Source organism: Trachemys scripta, chromosome 7, assembly GCF_013100865.1.
Source record: "Trachemys scripta elegans isolate TJP31775 chromosome 7, CAS_Tse_1.0, whole genome shotgun sequence".
Taxonomy (NCBI): Eukaryota; Metazoa; Chordata; order Testudines; family Emydidae; genus Trachemys; species Trachemys scripta.
This window is the reverse complement of record NC_048304.1, coordinates 14,049,561-14,065,891: the sequence shown is the minus strand read 5'-3', so window position 1 is coordinate 14,065,891 and position 16,331 is coordinate 14,049,561. Positions and strand designations below refer to the sequence as shown.

Below are 16,331 nucleotides of genomic sequence, written 5' to 3'. Positions count from 1 at the left end.
CTAGTATATTGAGTCACCCCAATAGCCTTTTTATCTTATATAGTGGCTTGCTTTTAAATTTCCATTCTGTTTTTCCTTTCAATGCAGCTGAGCCATTGTTTGCTGACCTCAAAACTGCTGTTTGGCGCAGCAGAAAAACACAGAAAATACACAGGAGATAAGTGAACAACAGGAATGTCAATTATACTGTTAGAAAGTGGAAAAAATTACGCTTAATTTTTATCCCCTTTAGATCTTTTTGCTACGGAAGAGTTCACACAGGTCCATCGGTAGTGCTCTTAGCTATTAAGAAGACTCCATTTTTCATTTTAACCATAGTGCTATTCAGGTATTAATCTCACATTAGTGTCTTAGATTCTGAACCTTATGCATGCACATACCTTTACTCTCAGGAGTATGGTGACAAGATGTCCCGTTTTTAAAGGGACAATCCCGTTTTGGGGGACTTTTTCTTATATAGGCACCTATTCCCCCCCCCCCCCCCGGCCTGTTTTTTCACAGTTGCTATCTGGTAACCCTACTCAGGAGTAAAGCTACACAATGTGAAAACTGTTTGCAGGGTTGGGGCCAAGTTCCCTCTTACGCCTTGGGCTGAGTGTTCTGCCCGATCATGAAAAGACTTTTTTGGGACAAGGCAGGGGTTTATTATTATTTGTATTATGGTAGCACCTAGGATCCCAGCCATGTTTCTAATTGTCAGGGTGGTTAAGCACTGGAATAAATTGCCTAGGGAGGTTGTGGAATGACCCTCATTGGTGGTTTTTAAGAGCAGGTTAGAAGAAGACCTGCTAGGAATGGTCTAGATATTACATGGTCCTGCCATGAGTGCAGGGGACTGGACTAGATGACCTCTCGAGGTCCCTTCCAGTTCTATGATTCTATGATCCAGTATGCCATTGTACTAGGTGCTGTATGAATTCAGAACAAAAAGACAGCCTAAGTAAAAACAGTCATCAGAATGCAAATAACGGGCAACAATTAATTATAAGGTTTATACGCATTTTAGCACAGTTCTGCTGTGTCCTTATGCTATACATTTTACTATTTTTTAAATCACTGAATAATATTGCACAATATTCAGAGGGTGTATGGCTTGTGAAGGGTGATTAAGGAAACTTGTGCACTGCTGTGTGTTAGCATACAAGCCTGTTTGTTAGCCTGAGATAGAATATTGGGTTTGACTTTTAATACTCTTACATCCTTACTAATATGTGTGAAGAACAAAGGACAAAGATGTTGTGTGTTGCATTCCCACAACCAGATGGGGCTTTTAGTACAATGAGACAGATAAGGGATGGAGCTGAAAGTGTTACAGGGTACGGTGGGAGTGTAATATGAGCGCACACTTGACGACTCCCTCAACGCCTTATCTCAAAGCAAGGTCAGGCAACCAGTCGGGAGCAGTAAGGGGAGATTGGGTGGGGTGGGAGGTAAAACATTAAAAGATCAGAGAAATGCCTGCCCCCGACCAGAGCACAACCTCACTCCTTACCCCTCCCAGGGGGTACAAAAGGGGTGGGATGAAGACCCCCGACTCATGCCCTCCAGAACGGAAAATGACCGTAAGTTATAAGGGGTATGACTAGGGGCGTGCATTGCAGGTATATTTGGACCTGCTAAGAAGGGGGAGTGGGAGGGGGAATGGTAATGGCACAATGGGAGAATGAGGGACTGGGAATAGGGCAATGAGGAACAGGGACATAGGCAAGGCTCTGCAGCAACAGAGCTGGAAACAGAACACTGGGAAGAGACAGCTGCATCAGTGTGTGTAGCTAGAGGTTAGACAAAGGGGTTCTATTGGTGTATATTGGGAGGAGAGGGGAAAACTCTATTGGCATAAAAAAATAAGCCTGACTGGCGTGAAGGGCTTCAAAATATGTTTTAACTAAACCCCCATAAACATCGCATTGCCTGCACTTCGGACTTCTGGTCTTCTGCTTTCTGTCTGTGTAACAAGAACCAGGGAAGGGGGTGAAGGAAAGCCCCCTAACACTGTGAATGTGTTGTGAAAATTATAATAGTCCAAAATATCAACATGTCTCAGTTTCTTTTGGAGTTAGTAGACTGAGGCAATGATAAGTAAATTGAGGCCAGTCAGCAATTGGCTAAGCGTTTTACATGATCAGACCCTTAGGGAAGATCAAAGTAATACAGACGTCTCAAAGCTATGATCCAAATTAAATAATGTGTCCTCATAATTTGGGCCCCAATTCTGCATTGGATCAACTAGTGTGCGCCATTGCAATAGGACTCCACAGTGAGACAGAGGTTTATACTGGCAACCCTGATTCAAGATTGGGAACATATGCAGCAAAAACAATGCAGAATACATAAACAGGGAATTAAAATTGAGTCATATTCCTTGACTGGGAAGTTACTGAATGTTGAAAATCAAGCAACAGACAGTTGTGGGTGGAGAGAATTCCCTTCCATTCACACCCCATTACTGTGGTTGTAGCCTAGAGAAAAAACAATGGTGATGTCTTTTCAAACAAGCAAAAATATACCTTTAAAATTAATAATACACAAAAGGGAAAGTGAGGCTTTCAAAGGTCCAGTCCTGCATTCCTCATCCTCCCCAAAACTCCCACGGACTAGTTATGACTGTGCAAAGAATTATGATTGAACTTCATTCTTGTTGCGGATGGTAACATAAGAACTAATAGCCTGAAACCAAAGTAGGGAGAAAATAAATTAAATATTAGGATTTTTTTAAACTGTAGAACCTGTCTGACAATGGAATAATCTGCCAAGGGAGGTTGTCATACATAATAACAAAAGCACTAGTGATTTTCAAAACAGACTCAAGAGATTGTTGTACGGCAATTCTGCCCCAGGGGCTTGAACTGCAGGTTTAAACATGTGAGGTAGTCACTGATCATTGATTTCCACTAGGGCTACTCACGTGGGTATAGGCTGCAGGATCAGTTCCCCAGAGCAGGGGGACTGACTAGATCAGTGGTTCTCAATCAGTCGTACGCTTACCCCTGGGCGGGGGGGTACACAGAGGTCTTCTAGGGATACATCAACTCATCTAGCTATTTGCCCAGTTTTACAACAGGCTACATGGAAAGCACTAGCAAAGTCAGCACAAACTAAAATTTCACACAGACAATGACTTGTTTATACTGTGCTATATACTACACACTGAAATGCAAGTACAATATTTATATTCCAATTGATTTATTTTATAGTTATATGGTAAAAATGAGAAAGAAGCAATTTTTCAATAATAGTGAGCTGTGACCCTTTTGTATTTTTATGTCTGATTGTGTAAGCAAGTAGTTTTTAAGTGAGGTAAAACTTGGGGGGTACACAATACAAATCAGACTACTAAGAGGCGTACAGTAGTCTGGAAAGGTTGAGAGCCATTGGACTAGATGACTCGGGAGACCTTTTTCGGTCAGTTCAGCTGTGATTTTATTCATCCACACAGACATCTTTGCTCAGGTATAAGACTTCACCAATATCACTTCTCTTCAAGTCAACAAGTAAAGGTTTAACAATGATGTCAAATTAGTGAAAAAAGCAGGAAATGCAGGTAACTGTTTTTCACATTGCATTCACAAACAAAAAGATGGGATTCTAGAGAAATTAAAGTCAGTGTTGCCAAATGTGGCTATTTTATCACAAATCATGCAATGTACGATTACTCTCCATTTCATGAGTGACATCATTCTATGATTATCTCATTTTTATTTTATTTTATTTTAAAGTAAGTTTCTAGCCTTTGTGGTTGTGGAGAAAAGTTTGAAAACATGAAGCAAAGGCACACCGGAGGCTCAGAAACCAGAAGGCAAATAAAAAGAACCCCTTTGAAAAAAATCTCATGATTTTTTAAGCCAATATCAGTATTTTTTTTTGCCAGGCTTCAACATTTGAGGTTACCAATACTGTACAGCCAGGGGCTAGCTCTTCAACCCTTACTCATATCGATGAGCATTGAATCACTGAAATCGTCCTATTGGCCTCAGTGGGACTATTTGCATGAGTAATGGTCACCAACATGTGTAAGGGTTGCACAATCGGGCATTTAATAAGCAAAAACTGTGTGTGTGCATGCGTATACATACACATGCATTTAACAAATAATAGCGACACTACCACAACCACCACTGTTACTACCAATTAATATAATCATCTGGGAAATCCAAAGTTAAAACTGCACAAATGAAAGCATTTGGAGAAAAATTTAATGATTACTATTGATGATAAATAAAAATCCCAAGGAAAAGGTATCATGGTCCCACTCATCAAGGGAGATGTATGTACACCTCTACCCCGATATAACACGACCCAATATAACACAAATTCGGATATAAAGCAGTGCTCCGGGGGGCGGGGGGGGGGGGGGGGGGAGGGGGCTGCGCACTCCAGCAAATCAAAGCAAGTTCGATAGAATGTGGTTTAACCTGTGGCTCCCGAGGACAGCATTATATCGGGGTAGAGGTGTATTTAAAATGTGTCCATCTATCTAGTAAGAAAATTTGAAAAGTATTATAATCTCAAAGTCTTGAAGACATGTAGTAATAGACTTTTCAAGCAGTGACTCAGCTATTCAATTATTCCTCCACCATAGACTGAAGTATTTAATTTTGCATTATATAAAAAGGCACAGTACAGACTGTACATAATACAGTTTTCAGGCCCTGCGAATAATCCCATTGGCTGAAAAGGGAGAATTTCTTTTATATTCTGATTTACTGCTCTTGGGAATTTTGCTGGTAAGGATGGTTAAAAAAAATTCTTAGGTCATTTGTCATGACATCAGTAACTCTAGTTCTTTCAGCATGGGGAGAAAGTACACCACATAATGGTAAGTTTAAACCCAGAGCTGTTCTTCTAGCTTCTTTGTGGGTGTGAGAAAATCACTCAGAGGACACCAGTTTGTTGGCAAAACAGCCAGTAATCTATTTATGACAAGAAAATGGTTATAACCGAGGGAAAAATGTTTCCACTTGAGTGAGCTGCAGAGAGATGACAGAATAATGGCTAGAGCTCATTTCCGGGTAAGTTTCAGGTTATGAATATAGACGATCATTCATCACTCATGCTCACATTGCAAATTACTGAATTTTGTAAATTAGGCAAATGCTCATGCATTGCTCAGCCTTACACGGTAAATAAGGACCCGACTGTGAATCCGTTACTCACAGGAGTAGTCCAATTGGCTTCAGTTGTGAGGAACTTTTCACTAATGTGTGTAAGAAGGATTTTTGATCTAGTCCTAAGTGAACAAACATGAATAAAACTTAAAGGCTGATGCATCACAAAACATATTTCATTCCCTCATTTTGAAGTGCATAGTTTTGTTTTATTTATGCATCTCTATAGTGTACAAATGAATTTACTGTGGTACGTAGTATCTTGCTATTACATTTTTTGTGAGAAGGGAGAATAAATTATGGCTTTTTTTGACTTATTTATAAAAATATATGGATTAGTGAAGTGCCAATTAAAGAGGTTCTGCTTTACCCTTGGATGCTGTGCAAAGTGGAGACGTTGCCTAGAAACTTGTATTCAAATGGGTACAAAATGTTCCATTTCAGAATTAAATTCTGCACAATTGAACAATCAATACATGGAAGCAAGACCACTTGCCATACAAAAGTTAAATGCACTTCCTGAAAATTTCCCCAGAAGCAGCTTTATTGCATAAGTGGCACTCATACATTTTATTCCTTCGATTTATGCTATCCTCAATCATAGGCAACACACCTTTCTAGTGCCTCTCCACTCCTGCATGAAGAGTAGGTGGGAAACTGTTCTCTACTTTTTACCATAAAGATCAATGGGATGGTTTTGGAGAAGAAATGAAAATAAGCCTTTGCAACTTCCGATTACTGTGAATTACAGTGCAGCTATGTATATTTCCCTTTGTGACTATCACTCCTAACCGGTCATGTATTCTCTACAGTCTGGCTTGCCCAACAATTCTCAGATTCTAGATAACATAAGGAAGATTTTTCTTTTAGTTAATTAAAAAAATAATTACATAACTCTAAAAGAGCTCTTGCTACAGTATTCTGACTTTCTACAGTTTGTGCTTTGTAAGCAAGATGAGCCCTTAAAAGTCATGAGACTCAGAACATGAACTTTTTTTTAGCCAAATTTTAATTAGTTAGAACTAGGAAAGTAATTAACAGATTTACTTGAAACTCCTTAGAAAATTCAAGCTTCACTCTGAGATTACGTGCTGAAAATTTGAGGCTGTGGTTTTCATACAAAAACCAAGAGTGAAGTCCTGCATCAAGTGCAAAACCGAACCCTTGCTTAACTATGGAGTCGCAACGGCTCTGCCACAATGCATAAGAACGTAAGAATGGCCATACTGGGCCAGACCAATGGTCCATCTAGCCCAGTATTGTGTCTTCCAACAGTAACCAGTGCCAGATACTTCACAGGGAATGAACAGAACTGAGCAATTTTCAGGAGATCCATCCCTTATCACCCAGTTCCAGCTTCTGGCAGTCAGAGGCTTAGGAATACCCAGAGCAGGGGGTTGTGTCCCTCACTCTCTTGGCTAATAGCCATTAATGGATCTATCCTCCATTAGCTTATCTAGTTCTTTTCTGAACTCTGCTATACTTTTGGCCTTTATAATCCCCTGGCAATGAGCTCCAGAGGTTTACAGTCAGGGCCGGCTCTAGGCACCAGCAAAACAAGCTGGTGCTTGGGGCGGCACATTTTTAGGGGCAGCATGGCCGGCGCCAGAACGCCGCCCCTAAAAGTGTGCCCCGGCCGCCCTAGCTCACCTCCGCTGCTGCTGCTCGCGTGCCATGGCGTGTGAAACAGCTGATTCGCGCGCCGCTGCTCGCCCTCCCTCCCAGGCTCTCGTACCTGGGAGGGAGATCCCGAGCAGCCGCAGCGCGCGAAACAGCTGATTCGTGCGCCGCTGCTCACCCTCCCTCCCAGGTCTGAGAGCCTGGGAGGGAGGGGGAGACTCCAAGTGGCCGAGGCACGCCGCTTCTCCCCCTCCCTCCTAGGCTTGAGAGCCTGGGGGGAAGAGGCAGGGCTGGGGATTTGCGGAAGGAGTGGAGCTGAGGCGGAGCCGGGGTGGGGTAAGAAAAAAATGGGGGGGGGGGGCGCAAAATTGTTTCTGCTTGGGGCGGCAAAAATCCTAGAGCTGGCCCTGTTTACAGTGCATTCTCTGAAGAAGTACGTACAGATGTTTGTTTTAAACCTGGTGTCTATTAATTTCATTGGGTGACCCTGGATTCTAATGTTACGTAAAGGGGGTAAATAACACTTCCCTAATCACTTTCTCCATATCATTCATGATTTTATAGACCTCAATCAGATCCCCTTGTTGTCGTCTCTTTTCAGAGCTGAATAATCCCAGTCTTTTTAATCTTTTTTTCATATGGAAGCTGTTCCATACCCCTAATCATTTTTGTTGCCCTTCTCTGTACCATTTCCAATTCTAATATATCTTTTTTGAGATAGAGCAACCAGAACTGCATGCAGTGTTCAAGGTGTGGGCATACCATAGGTTTATATAGTGGCATTATTACATTTTGTCTTATTACCTATCCCTTTTCTAATGGCTCCTAATATTCTGTTAGGTCTTTTTAACCGCTACTGCACACTGAGTGGATGTTTTCAGAGAGCTATCCACAATGACTCCAAGATCTCTTTCTTGAATGGTAACAACCAATATAGACCCCATCATTTTGTATGTATAGTTGGGATTATCTTTTCCAGTGTGCATTACTTTGCACTTATCAACACTGAATTTCATCAGCCATTTTGTTGCTCAGTTTTGTGAGATCTCTTTGTAACTCTTTGCAATCTGTTTGGACATAGCTATCTTCAGTAATTTAGTAGCACCAGCAAATTTTGCCACCTCACTGTTTTCCCCTTTTTCTAGATCATTTATGAATAGCAAAGGTCCCATGACAGATCTGTGGGGGAGCCTGCTATTAAACTCTTTCCATTATGAAAACTGACCATTTATTACTACCCTTTTCTATCTTTTAACCAGTTACTGATCCATGAGAGGGCCTTCCCTCTTATCCCATGACTGCTTACTTTGCTTAAGAGTCTTTGGTATGGGAACTTATCAAAGGCTTTCTGAAAGTCCACTTACTTGTTGATACCCTCAAAGAATGTTAAAAGATTGGTGAGGTATGATTTCCCTTTATAAAAGCCATGTTGATTCTTCTCAAAATATCATGCTCATCTATGTGTATGATAATTCTATTCTTTACTATCATTTTAATCTATTTGCCTGTTGCTGAAGTTAGGTTTACCAGCCAGTAATTTCCAGTTTCACCTCTGAAGCCTTTTAAAAAAATCGGTATTACATTAGTTATCCTTCAGTCATCTGGTACAGAGACTGATTTAAGCAATAAGTTACATACCTCAGTTAATAGTTCAGCAATTTTTGATTTTCTTCAGAAGTCTTGCGTGAGTACCTTCTGGTCCTGCTGACTTATTACTGGTTAATTTATCAGTTTGCTCCAAAAGTTCCTCTACTGACACCTCAATCTGGGACAGTCCCTCAGATCTGTCACCTAAAAAAATGACTCCTGTGTGGGAATCTCCCTCACATCCTTTGCAGTGATGATAGGTGCAAAAAAATCCTTTATCCAGATTTTTATAATCACTCCCATTATCATAGTATCTGAACATCTTGTTTCTTTTTTTTTAAAAGAACCACGGTATTTCTAGACACTAATGCTACAAGAAAATGAGCACCTCCTGCGAGCAGGAATTGAGGGCACTCTGAATTTCTAAGCAAGTGCCTAACACTCTGTAAGGATTTCCCATATCTACCAGATACATTAACAATTGTAGAGGTTTTCATTTTTATTTTGGTGGCTGAGTTATATTTGTTTAATCCTAACCTGGACTCTATTCCTGTTTTGTTTCTCTCATTGGTCTCAGGGGCCACGAGTGAGTTTATCACTTAGTCTCCATCGACTGGTTGTTAATATGATTAATGACTTTCAATAAAAAAAAAATCACAAGCTTGTTCTTAGATCTACATTGAGTGAGGTGCTAGTATACATATTGCATAGTCAGGCATTTTCTGAATTAGGAGCAAGTGGGGTGTACATTATCCACAGTAGTTTGCCATGCCAAAAAAGTGCAAAAATAACTCACTTCTTCTCCTGTCTTGCTCCTTATGTTGCTCGTTCAGCCCCTGTTGCTCCACTTCTCAGTCTATTTCTCTCTCTCTCTCTTACATCCCACCACTTTTGCTGCCCATGTTCTGTTGTCCGGTTCCTGTCTGCACCTTTCTGTTGCTGACTCTCCCCATATGCTTCACTTAGGGTGACCGGACAGCAAGTGAAAAATCGGGATGGGGATAGGGGATAATAGGAGCCTATATAAGAAAAAGACCCAAAAATCGGGACTGTCCCTATAAAATCAGGACATCTGATCACCCTAGCTTCACTCTCCTATTGCCAAGATCCGCCTGTGCTTTGCCTTTCAGTCTGACATTGACCCAAATTCACCATCGCTCATCCCTTCAACTTTTTCTTCTCCATCTTCTTTCTTTCCCAGTGCTCCCAAACTTTAAACATATACCATTTTCTTTTCTTTCCCCCAGTCACAGATCCTAGCAAGTGCCTCCTGCCAGCCACACACGAGACAGCTCTGAGGGGAAGCCAAGCCTCTGAGCTCTGCATCCCCTGAGATGTGTTACATTTCTGAAACCCTTGGCTGGCCTCTCTGGCACATTTTCTGGGCATTGACTCCCAGTCCGCTACCCCTTCTTGGAAATGAGGGTCCTCAGCCCACCTGCTTGGGGCCTCCAGGACCAGCACTGACACCCAAGATACCCCAGCTCCCTAAGCACACCCCTTTCCCAGAACTCCAAAGGTGTGGAGTTTTTGGTTTACAGTTTAACTCTCTCAGGGGCATGCAGAAGCGGTGAAGCAGTCCACACACACACACAGAATACAGTCTAACACTATTATGCTCTTTTATACTTAATGATGCAAAGCACAGGAGACAACTGATCACACAAAACAATAAACATCTGAAACCACAAATATCCCTCATTTTCTACTTGATCCTTCTCTTGTGAGTCCTTGGGGAACCATCTGGGTGCAGGGAAGTAGTGTGTCCCGACCTCATGCAGCAGGGGCGGCTCCAGGCACCAAGCGCGTGCCTGGGGCAGCAAGCCGCGGGGGGAGGCCTACCGGTCGCCGTGAAGGCAGCAGTCAGGCTGCCTTTGGTGGCATGCCTGTGGGAAGTCTGCCAGTCCTGCAGCTTCGGCGGCAATTTGGCGGTGGATACGCCGAAGATGCGGGACCAGCAGACCTCCCGCAGGCACGCCACCGAAAGCGCCTGACTGCCATGCCTGGGGCGGCAAAATACATAGAGCCGCCCCTGTCATGCAGGCTGCTGCATGCTATTCAGTCTCTCTCAAGGAGTCCCTTATCCAGCTGCTGTGATCTTGCCCTCTCCTGCACCATGCTTCCTCTTCCTGTATGGCCCCCATTCCTGTCTGTTTCTTTATCTGAAACCCTTCTTTTATTCTCCTCCCAATTATTGTCCATTGCTCCTACCTTCCCCTCCTCCCTCCAGAGGAACCAGGTAAACTGTTTGTTTCTAAGGATGCAGCTGCTTCTTTACATAACCTCGGTGAGGTGTAAGTTCCATCCTTAACCTTAAGTATTTACTTCTGTATCTCTTTGCGGTGTACATGCTATAGGTGCTGTCACCTATGTATGGACCCACATACATATAGGCACTCATAATAAAGCACTTTTTCATAGTACAACTTCACAATATCAATCAGAGTTCATAAGCTGTACAGACTTCACCAATTCATAGCACCTCCTTCCCATGATGACATCATTTCCCTTTCTTTGAAACCCACACTGAAGAGTACAGGAGCCAGAAGGTGGCAAACAAAGAAAAGGATTCAGCCAGCAGCCCCGCAGCAACACAAGATAACTCCTTCCCCTTCTCAGTAAGCAGGCTACCAAACAGAATATAATGCCCAGGTTCCTACAGCACTTAGATAGCAGGTAACAGGAGAGCTTTGGTAATATGGGCATGAATACATACACATGTTGGATGGGCTAAGATCAGCTGTGTTGATAGAGAAAAGGCACGGTCCTAACCTTATGCAAATATTCTTTATAAAAAGACTTTGGATAATTAACTCTACTTAAAATGAAACTTTTGAGATACAAGAAATGTTAATGCTCCCTATGTCTTAAACAAATGAACTTCCCAGTGAGAAGAACTCAAATAATGTGACGTGACTGAGATGAATAAAACATTAAGCATCATGAAAATATATAGATATGGTTACCAGTGGTGTAGTACTTTCACCACGCTGTCAGTGATGTATCATACAATTATTTGGTCTTCATTTACCATGGGAGTTTTATAACTTAATAGGCTACCAAGCATGACATTGAGAATTAAACTATATATCACAACCACAAAGGATTATGTGAGTTTTATATAAGAAACAGGCTTCAATCATTATACGGTATAAATCTCCAATGAATTCTTCATTATTTTGGTTTCTAAACAATTTTATTTGTTTAAACAAATAAAAGATGTCTTCGCATAACAGAAATCAACAATATTGTAGGTGAAATTAAATAAATTTAAATGGGACTTTGCAAACAACTGAACACAAAAAAAAAGCTTTATTTTAAGACTGTGGGGGAAAAAACAGTCAGGCTATAAGAAAAGGTTTACGGATTGAGTCTGACCTCAATTACACTGATCACACAGATTTAAATCCACAGACTTCATAGTGTGATTACCCTTGATTTACATTGGTTTGAGATCAGAATCAGGACCACAATCTAGTTAAAATTTGCAAGTTATAGTATCAAGAAGAGATATATATTAATGACTCAAATTGTTCTGTGATGCCCTTGACTGCCCATGGGTAGATACCCTCTTTAGCTCATCTGCTTACAAACCCACCTGGATACATTGTACTATATGAAAGTAATATCTCTACAAGACAGCACCTTCTCCATGTACCATATTGGTAGTACTGGATATTGAGATTCACAGACAATGAAAAGCCACTTCCTATACAGTACAATCCTTCCACACCCAATAAGATATTGGTAATGTAATAAGAGATCAGCTCAGAGCAGGGTATGCTATGTCATTCTTCATTACAGGTAAGTACATGTGCTTCCCCCAATCCACTAATCAGAAGTCAGTAGACACCCATACTTTCGGAATACAACCAGCCCCTAAGATTTGCCCAAACGTCTTCATCAATAAGACTATGATGCCATCGAGATACTTGCCACTTCACCACAAAAGTGCATTTTAATAAAGCCAAATGCGAAGTGGCATATCTAGAAACAAAGAATGCAAGCCATAATGACCGAATGGGAGACGGTATCCTGGAAAGCAGCGAATCTGAAAAGGATTTAGGGGTCATAGTGGTGAAGCAACTGACCCTGAGTGCCAAACGCAATACTGTGGGGAAAAAAGGCTAATATGATCCTGGGATGTATACCCAGGGCTGTAGTGAGCAGGAAGGTGATTTTACATTTGTGAGACCAATACTGGAATGCTGCAGCTTGGGGATTTAACTAAAAAGTTTGAGGATATTTTTGTTTCATTTATTTATTTACAATGATTGTGGAAGAAGGGAGTCAACTTTATATTTGTATGTCAAGTCAATAAGAGTATTTAAATGTAAGACAAATAAGACGTGACTAAAATTGGGAACCCCTGAGATGATTAAAAAAAATCATACGATATTAGGCTCTGTGTGTGTTCAAGCACTTTGTTAGATTATGCCCTCAATCAGGGTATGCCAGGATAATCCAGATTTTTTTGTGGCAGCAAGGTCATGTGTGAGGAGTAGGAAATACCCTTTCTAGACACATGATCAAGAAAGACGCTTTATACCCTGATACTGCATTTCACAGTTGTTTTAGCAGATGATAAAAAATAAGTGGGAACTTATTCTGAATATAATACTTATTCTCAGATACTGAGCACTGTCAAAAGCAGGATATTTAACTTGATGGACTGATTGATAGTCTGAATGTGTCTAAAAAATCCCATGCCCCACTCATCACAGATTGCTTGCATGATCAGCGACTACAATTTATGCTGTGTTTTGTTCAAATGAGTATTAATTATAATATATTTTTGTTTTCATCAAATCAAATATCAGCAAAAAAAATCAACTACTGTATTGGGGGGAAAAACCCAACCCAAAAACAAGCCCTCACATGTACAACAACCGCTGAGTGTCTGCATAATTCCACTAAGTAGACATTTTAAATGAAATAAAAAGAACTGGTAATTGAAAATTACTCCAGAGAATAAAATTTTTATGTTAGCATTAAAATGTGGGGAATAAAGAAATACAAATCAAGTAGGTACATAAAATCTGCATAAATTATACTGTATGCAAATTTCTATGGCCCTTGAGCATCAGTAACTTATGCACTGTCTTGTTCCATAATTTGTGATTATTTAATGATTGGGAAAAAAGAAGAAGATGAAGAAGAAAGGGTTGAATCAGGGACCTACTTTCAAATCAGGTTTTTATTTTTAGAGACTTAATACCAAACTAAATAAGACAGGGTTTCTTTTTTATAATTGCTTAAAAAAACCAAATTAACATCAATATGCACATATGAGTTTTGATTCTATTTAATCTGAGTGTTCCAAAATAGCACATATTTGTTGTTAAGAAATGATAATATTGGTGGGTGAAAGTTATACTACAGGGAGATTATTATGAGTTTACATTAATTTCATAACAATCAAAAGGGCTATACAAACCAGACAGAAGGATCCCTTCATCGGCCATTGGAAGGTACCAAATATTTAACAGGGCTCAGAGATATCACATTCCTATTAAGAAGCAAACAGTAAATTTTCCAACTGACACTGCAGAGGGGTGATTATTAGGCAGTAAATAATGTGAATATGGGTATGCCACCAGGATTAGCATAGTCGATCTTAGCAAAAGTGCCCCAGGATCTGTAATGACCATGATTGGTCAAGACCTGTTTTTGTCTCTCTCCAGAACATACGTCCAGAGCACAGCAGCTTTGACCCAATGCTGATTCAAAATATTGTACCATGTGCTGAATCACCAACACCACTTTCTGGTTTTCCATAAAAGTTTCCCTTTGCATGTATTGTTCCAGCCTGTTCTTGCTTCGGATGGGAGTGTGCTGACAGGGCCACATCTAGTGATATAGCTGGTTGAAAGAATAATGGTAAAGTAGAATGGTTGAAAGAAAGATGACTTGATCATTAGAAAATAATTTTGTTTTGAATCTTGATTCTTTCTGCAACTTGCATCTTTTGGCATTCTTTGGCTTTGCTGCTCATTTGGAGATATATATTTGCTGATTATCTTGCTTTTTTGTGTTGCATAGTAGAGATCAAAACTTATCTATAATTATACCTATAAATAAGGCATGCCCTGACTTTGCATCTAAAATTCTTAAGGAAATAGTGGAGGAAAAGATGAACTGTGTATTTTTAAAAATAGACTTATTTGCCTTTAGTGAGGCGCTTTAATTCATTATGTGATGCAAATTACAAAAATGAGGAACACAGATTAAAATAAAATCAAGCAACACCAATCTAAATAGTGTTTCTGGATTGTGCCAAATTCTGCTCCAAGTTAAATGGGTTACCAAGAGTAACCAAGAGCAGAATTTGATCTAACAATTCAAAAACTCTTATGTTATTAAATATCAGCAACAGGAAAGCTGGAGAATACTGTAGCCTTCCATGATGTAGATATGGAACTCACAAAAATTACAAATTCAGATTTGAATCATAATCTTAAGGAAGCCTAAAGGGAGTCCAATTAAGTTCCCCTCAATGTGTATGTTGGGCCAATGTAGATTCCATCTAGAATTAACTATTCAGACCTTGGCTATACATTCATAGGGCCAGATTCAGGGGTGAAGTGTAATGATCCCCTTAGACTGACTTCAATTCTCTTAGAGCTACTTTCTCTCACTCTACTGATGTCTAAGGGAGGGTAAGTTATTGTTGCACATACATCTACGGCCCAGTTGAAGGTGTAAAGAGGTATAAGTTAAAGTAGCGACCATCCTACTTTAATTATACCTTCTTCCAGTTCTTTGGTGTGTAATTTACATTGACTTAGACACCCTTAGATATCAGTAAAATGGATGTAATCAGCTCTAAAGCTGATTAACTGAGCATAAGGGAATCTAAGTTAGTTTAAGATGGTCTGATACAGCTCCTTCAAATTTGGTCCATTGCCTTATATAATACATATTAAGAAGAATTACATTGTGTAGCCCTAAGAGTACACCTAAAACAGCAAGAGGTGCTGTTCAAAATATATTGGATGCCACAGAGGCTGTGCATGATGGGGACCTTCTCCTCAGGCATTCGTTGGCGCCATAATAGAGAAAAAGGAACCGTGAGGCATTTGCTGTGGGACTATTCAACGGTCAGGCAGCTATGGAAAGAGGTGGACACAAGGGTGAAAATAGAGCATGGCTTTCAGCAACCAATTTCATCTGAAAATTATATCCTAGATTATGTACCTATCTACTAAACTGGGTTTAACTCCACCACAAAGGTTCTTGGGGGCCATAATGATTACCAAAGGCATGATTTTACAAAAATGGACTAGATGAATGCCCAGAAGAGAGCAGTGGTATTCAGTCCTGTCTGAGTTAGCAGCAATAAAATAACTTATTATGTAAAGAGCAATTATATAAATTTGAATCCTGTTTCTTTATATATTTTGATAAAGAATGCTGAGATAGCTCAAACAACAACAGACTTCCATTCCACCTGACCTGAGCCTTTTCCCTTTCTCTTCCTGCCCCTTCCCTGTCCCTGGTCCCCTCCTTCTCTTTTTTGCCTATTTGTGTATGTCTTGTGTGTATGTCTTGTGTGTGTGTGTACATATATATGTTATCTACGACTCATAAACTCATAGACTTTAAGATCAGAAGGGACCATCATGGTCATCTAGTCTGACTTCCTGCACATTGAAGGCCACAGAACCTATCCCACACACTCTTATAATAGACCCATAACCTCTGCCTGAGTTAGTGAAGTCCTCAAATCATGGTTCAAAGACTTCAAGTTACAGAGAATTCACCATTTACACTAGTTTAAACCTGCAAGTGACCTGTGCTCCATATGTTGCAGATGGTGAAGAACACCTGGGAAAGAATTCTCTGTAATAACTCACAGCCCTCCCCCATCTAGTGTCCCATCTCTGGTCGCTGGGAATTTTTGCTACTGGCAGTAAAGGACGGGCCACATGCCATTGTAAGCAGTCTCATCATACCATTCCCTCCATAAATGTATCAAGCTGAGCACTGAAGTCAATTAGGTTCCTCCCCTCTCCCCCA

The 16,331-nt window shown here is 40.5% G+C and overlaps 1 protein-coding gene across 7 annotated transcripts in view; it reads right to left on the bottom strand.

Moving 5' to 3' along the window:
* Window positions 1-16,331, bottom strand: part of CNTN4 (contactin 4) — a 642,022-nt gene that overhangs the window by 174,181 nt on the left and 451,510 nt on the right. The gene's annotated exons all lie outside the window — the stretch shown is intronic.